An 11,419-nucleotide genomic window follows, 5' to 3' on the forward strand; every position below is an offset into this window, starting at 1 on the left:
TTGCAACTGTCATGTCAGCTAAGAGGTTTGCATATAAGAGTTGCATATGTTGTTATTCCATCTAAGAATTGGTGATGATGATCCTATTATGTGTGGTCACGGTTATATCTCTTGATTTCTTTTACCTGTGCGCAGGTGAAAGCATGGGCTCCACTTTTGAACACGGTCTGCAGCAGCGGAAAGCTAGAGCTGGAGCTGATGTACAAGGTCCAAATGCAATGTTATGAGGACGCCAAGCTTATGAAAGTTTTCCCAAAGTAGTGAGGTCGCTCTATGATCTGGATGTCCTCGCTGAAGACACCATCCTCTCCACTGGTTCCGTAAAGGAACAACACGAAGGGCAGGTACGCGCTTTGGTCCCGTAGCACTATACTCATTTGGAATGCTTTGTTTAACAAATTTATCTGATGGTTTTGTTCTTGTGGTAAATGTTGCAGGCAAACCTTTGTGAAGAGCCTTGAGCCATTTGTGATTGGCTTGAAGAGCAGAGGAAGAAGAGTGAGTGAACCGTGTTCCAATAAAAAGAGCCTGCTCAGTGTGTTTGTGTTTCTTAAGCTAAAGACAATAACCACAGAGTTTATTTTCTAAACTCTTTTGTTGCACTCTGTTTTCTTGATGTATTTTGGCAATATTTCTGCTCTTGAGATGATTGTATTTCCTTGTGTTGAATATTTTACTCTCTGTTTTCAATATGGGTTTTGAATTCTTCTTGCTACCGGTTTATTCTAGAGGTAGGCTGAAGTCGTCCACTCCTTGCAAGTTTGTTTGCCACGTGATCGTCTCCAAGAGATGTGAAAGTGCAAAAACTAGGGGTGGGCGTCTGGTGGTTGAGCTAAAATTTTAGGTTATATTAAAATATTTATATATTACGGTTTGGATCACTGTGGTTCGGTTGGTTTGGTAAATCGTTTAAACAAAAATTAATAATTTAATATATTTTAAAATTTACAAATTTTAAAAATAAAATAATACTCCATCAGTTCCACAAAGATTAATTTTTTAGTATTTTTACACGTTAAGAAAACACATTAAACTACCATAATAAATGCAATCGTTTTATGTAATTTTTAATTTTCAATAACTTTTAACCAATATCAATTCAATAAAGCCAACTAATTTTTTTGAAGTTTACAACTTTTTCATAGAAAACATAAAAATAACATTTTTTGAAACAAACATTTTTTTCTAGAAAATCTATAGTAATGGAACGGAGGGAGTATACAATATGTAAATCTAAATAATGTATGACCAAGTAACTAAAATTTACCTGAAAATTAGTTTGGTTTGGATTAGACGAAGAATTTGTGGATCTTTCATATGGTTTTTGGTCATGTTTTTAACCCGGACCGAACCGGCGGTCGGACGGGGTTGAACCATGAACCAAAAATAATTCGGGTTGGATTAATGTTAAAACCCAACTAAAAGCGAACCATCAAAAACCCGGGAAGCGGCAACCCAATGAACCGGCCAAACCCAGTTCGTATATAAGCCAAAATTTTGGTTAAAGAGTTACAAAGTTTAATATTCACGTCAAATTTTTTTTGTCTACTTTTCACTTTGCTTTATTTTCATTTCATGGTCACTTGTTTTGAAGATTTAAATAATTAAAACATTTACGTTGTGAAATTTTTATTTCAAAATATAACTTTTACCTAATATGTATATAATTTTTTTAAAAAAAAATGTGATGAAGATTTAGTGATAAGATTTGAGAATAAAGTTTAAATGTGCTTTTCATATTGATTTTAGATTGTAATTGTTATTTTTAAGTTTTACTACACATTATGGCTAAACATTTTATTTGATATGATTTTTTTTTAATATGCATATTATTTATAAAATATCATTAATTTAGTTAAATCTAAGTAAACCCGATCAACCCGGTTCTGTCCCGGTCGAACCACAATGACCCATGATCCCAAAATTTCTGGTTCGCTAGCCGGTCGGTTTTTAAAACACTAGTTTTGGTGTTTTTGCATATTTTTGCCTATATTTTTATTACATTTGGGTATTGTTGGACATTTTTAGGTATTTTAAATAATTTATATATATATTTAATCTAATTGGATATTTTGTTAATCTAAAATTATATATATATATATACTATACATCAATTAATATATTTAATATATTTAAGTATTACAAATGTGTTACATGTATTTTCGGTTCGAGTCGGATTCCAGTGTTTAGGTATTAAAATTTATATATATTTTTTGTTTTGACAACAAAGAAAATAAACTAATTTTGACTATTTTCAAACTAGAAGTTTCGTATCTATATAAACTATTATGTATGCTGAATTCGTGCACTCTTTGCAAGTTTGTATGCCATTATGTTTACGTCTCTCTCGCGATATGTGAGACTGTAAAAACGCTAAAAGAACCTCTACATCTACGGAACTCCTCCATATGTACTGTGAATGCGGGCCGATTTTCTAGTGTAAACGTCATCTTCATCAACTTCAAACATTTTGTTTCAAATGCTACCTGAAGTTTTCAAAAACTAATCATACATTTCATTGCGCAAATCAACGCTCTGAACTCCGAATGTGAAGGAGATAAACATTTTCGAATTTTCCTAGCACCGATCAAACCTTCAAAATCTCCTTGCTTGTATACAATTTTAGATCCACAAACAAGTCAAAATCTTTCCATGAACCATCAATTTTTCACCAACGAGGTAAAACTAAACACGGTTGTGCAATAATCAAAGATGAAGTTACTTCCGAGGTCGAACTCAAAATCCCTTCCTTATTTGTGTGTCACACAAGAGCGCGCCGATCCCGATACCATTAATTTTAGTGATCCTTATCGATATTACCAAATACTTTGTAAAAATAGTTCTTTTAATGAGAAATATTAAAATAATCGTTGTCTAATTATTAAGTTAATAATACGTGGCTAGTTCTTATCATTTTTGTTATTTTAATAATAAAAGTTTGATCAAAAAAATTGTAAATAATAATATAAATTATTTTTTAATAAAAGTTAATTATATTTTTATGCTAAAAGGAACTAAAAGGAACTACTCGTACGAGCATTTTATTCCACCAATCGACTAATGCATAACTCAAACTTACTGTTCAAGAAATCGTTTGCGATACTTAAGTGTTTTATATAGTATTAGCGCCTAAAGGGATTATTCAAGGTTTAGGCAGAGCCTAGACTTTAACAAATTATATGTTTATTATGTATCTTATATTTATATTACATATTAAAAATTGTGTTCAACTAAAAAACTATTTTCATAAAATATAAAATAAGATTTAAAAAGTATCAAAGACTTTTGAACGTACATTAAGAAACAAAATTGAAGAGAGAAAAAATATCATCTTTTGTTTATAGACAAATTGATGGTGAAGACAATATAACTACATTAGTCATAATTCACTTTTATGTTACTTAATTTGACTGATTTTAATCAATTAAACTAATTTAGATCGATTGAAACCGATTTCAAACCAAACGAATTGGAGCTCGATTAGCTCGCTCGTGGCTTAAGACAGATCCGCACACGATAGGTCCTTATGAGTCTAGAGGTCTAGATCACCAATTATAAGTTGTGAGTAGTAATGACTGAGTTCATTCCGTTAATATTAAAGGGTTGTTAATTTCTTGATTGTTAGTGACTAGTCAAATCTCGTTCCGCATTAAGTACTATAAAAGTTTATGCAGAGAGACTGATCTAGAAATGCTTCACTAAGTAACACATTGACTCATGCACTCCTCTTGTTATTACCGGGAATGATGTGGGGGAGGCAAATATTAAAATTGAACAGCGATCTTACATTCATACGGAGTGAAGAACATGGTCAACTCCGTACTGGAACACCTATACCTAAGGCTGGGCATAAAATCCAAACCCGAAATCCGGACCGAATCCGAACCGAAACACCCGATCCGTACCTGATCTGAAATATAAAATACCTCAATGGATCTTATAGGGTGTTACAAAACATATCCGAACCCAAAGTGTTATTAACCGAACCCGAACGCGTAACCCGAAAACCCGAAAACCCGAAAAAATATCTGAAGAAACCGATTCGAATATCGAAATAATATATAATATAAATATTTGAAACATAAATATGTACTTCAAATATTCAATTTCATATTTATTTGGATATGATATCTAACAATAAGTATTGAAAATTTAAATAAACACCTTAAATACTCCATTATATACAAAGAATGATATATTTCTTATGTTTACTTTTAATTTTGATTTTACTTTGGATATACCGAACCGATCCGATATAACCCGAATCCGAATGATATGGTTACTTCGGACATATCCGAACCGATCCGAAACCGAATTGTTATATCCGAATCCGAAGTGTTATATCCGAATCCGACTCGATCCGTACTTGTAAATTTACTAGAATGAGACCTATGAGGTGTTACAAAGCGGAACCAAAATCCAAAAAACCCGATCCGAACCCGAACGGGTACCCGAACGCCCACCTACCTATACCTATCATGAAGCGGACTTATTCAAAAGAGTTTTGAAGCGCTTTGAATCGTAATAGACAAATTCACTAAAGTAAATGCTAATAAATGCCGATTCCTTAGAAGTAAAAGGAGAATGCTAAAAAAAAGAAGAGAATGCTAAAAATAATTTCGAATTAAGAAAACAAGATAATGATATATGATAAGGATAAGAACTTCTCTAACACAATGTTGACTCATTATTGAAATCTACTAGTTCCTCTATCTCTGCTTATTTTATGAAATCATCAAATAATATAGACCACTTGCTCGGTTTTCCACATCACTCAATTTCAACAACAAAAATTCTTTCGCATTTGCCTCAAAATCCTTTAATTCTTGCGTCTCCGGTTTCCTACATACAAATATCAACAGTTAAAGTTTACTTCTACCATCTGAAAATGATCATTAAATAATTTACTACAAGAAGAGTTAGACCAAAACAGTACAATATTATTTTATCTTTGAAGTTTTTTCTTTTCTTTTTTGTAACACAAACTTTGAAAGTTATAGAAACAAATAATGTGTAAGTTATGTAAATTATGAAGTAAAAGAGATGTGAAAAACCAATGCATCTCGTTTAGCAAAACTATGAATTGAAGTAAAAGAAATGAAAAGCGAATTAGTATGGACAACAATGTTGCAAGTGTTCAGTTAATCACCAATAGGACGAAGAAGAAGAAGACGAAGCTATGAGATTATTTGCTTCGACTGAGAAAACAGCTCCTGATCCATCTTTCACTTTGATGCTTGACGAACCTAACAAAAACATATTTGGTTATTTATTTAATCGATGGTAACCTAGTTAATGAAAAAAAAAACTAGGATAGCACCAACCCAACTTTTTGTTCTTAAACTAGCACTCAAGTCTCAGTTACAAAATATGTTTTATTTAAAAGGTAAATATACACTTACATACTTTGAGTTATTTAATCCAAACCTTAAGGTTTAAAGTTAGGGGTGGAGTTTGGAATTATGGTTTTAAAATTTTATAAAATAAAAAATAAATACCAAAAATTAAAAAAAAATTTAAAAACATTTTTAAAAAGTATTTTTGAATTATAAAAAGAAAATTTGAAAAAAATAAAAAAAAAATCAAAAAAATTATAAAAAATTCGAATCTGAAAATATAATCTGAACTATAAATTTTTTTATTTTATTTTATTTTATTTGTTTTTATTTATTTTTGTTTTTTATTTAATTTTAAACCAATGATATTAAAGATATTTATTCTTTAATGAATGTCATTTTTGTGACTTTCACTTTCTAGTGTCATTTTTAAGACAAAAACTCAAAAGATGTTATTATTGACAATTGCCCTAGTTTAATTCTCAGGTTCCAGGTACTTACAGTTGTGTTCTGCCCATCCAACGACCTCATTATCCAGATCGTATACTACCAACTTGTTGAAAGCACCAAATCTGCATATGTAGAAACCACATATGGAGTCAGATACAAGAAAATTGTCGTAAAGTAAAAGCAGTTAAAAATGATAACCTCCCAAAAGATGACATCAGATCCGTCCTGATTCGTCAGTCCACCAGATTGCCAACCAAAGCAATACAAATCTTTCTGTCGGTGAAATGAAAAGAGAGAGAGAGTGAGCTCAATTTGTGGATGAGACAAGATTAAGAACGCTCTCTCTGAATAATTATGCAAGAACTATGTTGTCTGTCGGTATAAAAAACTCAGAAGTAAGAAGTTGGCTATTGACTTACACGAAGGGAGAAAAGATAGTCGTGCGGATAAACACTCATTTTGAGTTTGTCCTCGAAATGAAGATTGACTACCGGAAATGCTTTATCTGTGCTGCAGGAAACAAGGAAGAATATCTTACAACATGTAATATACTCCACATCAAGACGTTCAAGGAACACATGAGTCATCTTACTTTAACGTGAAACTGAAGCACGCAAAAGTCTCCTGTACCGTGTGCAGTTTGATCGGTTGCCGAGCAGTAATCTGAAACATATATGTGAGGATCGTGATTAGAGAGTTAAAAAACAAAAAAAAATAGTGGAAAGAGTTTCACCTTCTGAAGTAGCGAGGTGTAGAGATTCTCTGGCAAGTAAGCTAAAGTTGTACCACTGTCAATAATGGTTCCTCCATTCCCGCCAAAACAGCTAAGCTTGGTGGGAGAGCAACAGGTTCTCCACCTACATCTATCCCCTTTAAAATGACGTTGTAATGTAACCTAAAAAAAAAAAAAAAGTTTAATTAATATAAGCAACACCACCAAAAAGACAGAACCAAGATGTCTGGTCTGGTCTGGTCTCACTTACTGATTCGGAACCAAAGGAGTAAACTTCACTAGTGGAGATTCGACTTCCCCAACAGCAAAAATTCCACCTCCGTTTACATTGTCTAGACAATGTGAAAAGATTCTCTTCTTATTCCGGGCGGCAGCGAGTTGCGAAATGATAGAGGTATTAGCTTGTCCAAATCCCATAATGCCATCAACTGCAGAGTCAGTCTTCCCAAGTTGTCCAGATTGATTGCTTCCACACCCGAACACGACTTCCTGGGAAAGAGGTGCAGTTCGGAGGTTTCCAGTGACTTGATCCAGGTAACGTTATCCTTGACGAACACTCCATCACTTGCGCTCCCATCTCCATACACAACATGATAACTACATGTCTTCATGGGTTCGCAAGCGTCCGGTTTGAGACGAAGGAGCAGAAATCATCTTCGCACCCAACTTTCTTGGATGTGGAGGAGCTTTTGAGTCGTACAAGGACAGAGGTATCTTACACATCAAACATATAAACACCAGTTGAGAGAAATGTTTCTGAAAGGTCAAGTAAGAGTTTGAAAGAACATCATTACATTGAGATCAGTTTTGACTGGACATTTAGGACAAGGTGCACAGTTGACCCAAAGTATATCACTTCTCACTGTGTCAACTTGAACATGGTAGTCCTTTGGCGGTGATCCAAGCTTGATCTTCGTGAAGTACAATCTGAAACTATACACATGTCAAACAATAAATAATCTAGCGATATAGCTATTTGGATTGTAGAAGAGAACCCGATTGAATCAGCTCGGCTATCCCCGGCGAGAGGTAGATGAAGGTTGGCAAGCATTCTAGCGTGACGGAAGCTGTCGTGAGATCTGAGCTCCGATAGCTGTTTATCTTTTCCGGCGAACTTATGCGTCACATTAAACACGAAATTACACGAAGCTAATTGGATCACGGCCATGGACACCGCCAAAGATGCGTAGAGTTACACTCAGATTCATCACCCTCGTCGTTTATGTAAACTAGAGATATCTCTCCTTCGCTCCTATTTCAAATTTCAGTTATAGAAAAAAAAAAGAAATTAAGAAAACTTGAATTGCTTTGAAATGTAAATTGACTTTTTGTTTCTGATATGTTTTTTTGTGACGTCTTAGATTTGGTATGTGATGATGAAAACTTAAATTCAAACATGAACCAAAGGAAGGGAGGGGAGACATGGGAACGAGAAGAGAGGGAAACCCAACCAAAAGCGACGCCTTTTCAACGGTGATTGACTTTTGGGAATATGCATCGTAGGACTATAACCAAAAAAATTATAACAAATAAAAACAAGAAGAAATAAAGTAATGATCATTACGAAGTTGCATTAAAACATAACCGATAAATTTTTAAATGGAAAATATTTCTATACTTTAATATTAAGATTATTATAGTAAATTTTTTTTATGAAATCACATCAAATATATAAATTTTTGCGTTTAAAATTTTATAAATGTTTGCTTTATTATATATGTTATTTGGAAATTATTTTAAAAGAAACTTCAATAAAATTTTTTAATTGATTAAAGATATCTTAGTTTATGTTATTTAAATTATTATTTTGTAATAGTTTGAGAAATAAATTGATTTAAATAATACTTATTAATTGTAAATATATATTATGCTGTTTAATTTTATCTTTTAAAATATAGGTTATTTATTTACTTCAAATAAAGATTATTTTGTGTACTTTCCCTTTTTATGAATTCCATTATATATTATTTTCGGTTTTAAATTTTATAAATATTGTTTATTATTAAGTTATTTGAAGAATTTAAAGAAAAAAGAAACTTAAATAAAAAGTAAAAATAAAATAAAATAGAATGATTAATAATGGTAATTAGATATACTTGATTCATTAAAGATACCAGTGTAATTAATATCATTATAAATTAATGTGAGCTCGCATGTAGAAAATTAATTTCTCAAATAATATTATAGAGATTGTCACATTACTCTTACTGTGTAATTTGTTTTTTCTTTTAAATATGATTCCCCCTTTATTGTTTACTACTTTCAGTCACCTAAAAACATTATTTAGATTTTATAATTTACCTAGATAATCATCTTATTTTCTGTACAAAAAATATATATATATATATATATTTTTTTAATTTGAAATATATTTATATAACTTCTGATATATCATATTAGATAAGAGAATCGGATTTTCAATTTATGTCATATTATACGTTTTATATTGAATAATTTAATTTCTAATTCAGATGAGACACCATACTTGAACATGAACATTATAGAGAACTAACATGATTCTTTGAGTTATGTGTTCCACGACTCTACTATATTTGAATCTATAATGTTGTAATATTTGCATGAGTCTAATTAAAGGAGAAGATTGTAGTTTGCTGTCGTGTCGTGGTCTCCTTTGAGTATTCTCGTGCTAATTGAGATGAATCGAAGCCATTGGAAATCCACCACAACTAACCAATATATCTCGTTTTCTACTAGATCTTTCTTGTCTTCTCTCTAGATCTGGTCACCAGAGAGGTAAGGAACCCTAGTTCTCGGTTTTCTCTCCATCTCATTTTCTCTTTTATCTTAGATCTCTCTTCCCAGTTCTTTTGGTGTAGCACCAATCATTCTCTTGTAGATCTGGTTTAATGAAAGCCTTATGTTGTTGATATCGGCTTCTTCCTTCCCTCCTTGGCAGATCTAAGGCCAAGGTGGTAGCATCAATCCTTTCCTCTTGTAATTTGTTTTCATTCTTCGCTTCATTCTATTCTCTTCTCTCTATTCATACTACATGGTGAAAGTTTCTATTGCAACATTCATACTTACATGTATCTCTAAGCATACCAATATTTTGATAAGTGAACTATATCACATATATACACACACATATATATATATATATATATATATTAATATATATATATATATATATATATATTGTATTGTAATATGTGAACACCTAGATCTACTCATAGATTGCTGAAAGGAATATGGTGTATTATGATTTTAGACTTGTATGTGGGTGTTTGCATTGCCTGGAAGCATATGTGGGTAGTGTATATGATATATGACATGGCTTAAGGCCTATGTGTGTTGGTGGAACGTGATGGAGGTGGTATGTACAATCGGGGCGTTGCATTGATTCTTGTTAGATCATGTGGAAACCTTGTGATGTGCATGATTAATTGCTGGAGCGGACATTGGTGTGCTGTGTGAAGTTAAGAATGTGGTAACACAGATCACTTGGAGACAGTGTGATTTGGTGTGCTCGTGTGAATGTGGTGGTGGCAGATCACGTGGAAACATCATGATGTGGTGTGATCGAGTTAAGGAGTATAACTCACAGAGAGGACGTGGTGGCGTGGTCTCATGTTTGCACCGTCGGATTTATAGTCCTTACTCTCTTTTTGTTATATATGTTTATGTTTCTTTTGTTGATTGCTTTGATTTTTGGATGTTCTAGGTAGAAGCTTTTGTTATATTGTTTTATGTGATGTTGGGTAATGATTTTGGGGCTCGTAGAGCATCCTCATTGAGCTTTTTGTTAAAATGTTCACCCTCCTCCTTTCCTTTTCTTTTTTCAAGATTCGGTTCATATTGATATGTTTTTTGTCAAACGCGCGTCATGTAATCCTACTTTGTTAAAGCATTGTTTCAGTCTTTGTAGCTGAGACAAGTTCCTCCTGATATCGCCGACTCAATTTATACAACTGGGTAATTTCACAGAATATCACGTAGTAGTGCAGTAATTAGAAACAAGTCTCTTTCGATTCCACGACGAAATATTCACGTATAGTGTTCAAATTATAATTCAATTGCACAAGTCTTTCGAGCATTTCAAAAAATTCAACCACCAGAACAGCAAATTGCAAATGGATTAAGGTGCAAAGCCGAGTATAAGAGACCTGACGGCATTATCTAATAGGCTCTGCTGAGCTTTACAATCAAAGTTATTAGGAGTTCCAGATCAGTTCCACGCACAGAAAACAAAATGCTATATTATAAAACAAGACAAATAATAAAAATGTAGTACAGTTCATGTTTATAAAGACTCACCTATAAATGAGTGCAAGCAATGGCAGATCACTATACACAAATATTAAAACATAGATCACATTAATGACTATGACCTTTCTGACTATGACTATCGCTTTAAGATCACATGTTGATGTTTACTTTTACTAACTCAACTGAAATCAACTGAAATTCCCTTTATCAAATGGTTACTTACAATGATGAAGATAACTGAGGCCTCCGAAAATAGTCTGGAGTACTGAAAGCAAAATAAGCTAGCTGAAAGCCAAGAACAAGGAAGATGATAGAACAGGTCCAAGGAGAATCAAAGTGAGGTGCTTGAACCTTCACACTCACACTCCCATTCCATCTGTCTGTTGAATGTAATTGTTAATCCCTTTCGAACTCCTTTCTTTCAGTCACTATTACTCATGTCGAAGGCACATCTTTGCTTTTGCAAATGAATTTTGAAGAATTGAGAGACGTCACTCCCATTACCAACAATAGTTTTGTTAATGATTTCCTTTCTCACTAAGATAGGTAGCATCTGATCTGCTTCTGCTCGTCATTCATCAGACATCCCATGAAAACCACATAGCTGGTTTATATTGTTGGAACACTTTGTAGATAACCTGCTCAAAAGCAACACAGTTTAGCAACCCGAACT

At 32.9% G+C, this 11,419-nt stretch overlaps 1 pseudogene; it reads right to left on the minus strand.

Annotated features, from left to right (window-relative positions):
* Window positions 1-4,809: 4,809 nt before the first annotated feature.
* On the minus strand, window positions 4,810-7,727 carry LOC125602597 (annotated as a pseudogene).
* Between the last annotated feature and the right edge of the window lie 3,692 nt (window positions 7,728-11,419).

The sequence above is a fragment of the Brassica napus genome, unplaced genomic scaffold, assembly GCF_020379485.1.
Source record: "Brassica napus cultivar Da-Ae unplaced genomic scaffold, Da-Ae ScsIHWf_2911;HRSCAF=3696, whole genome shotgun sequence".
NCBI lineage: Eukaryota > Viridiplantae > Streptophyta > Magnoliopsida > Brassicales > Brassicaceae > Brassica > Brassica napus.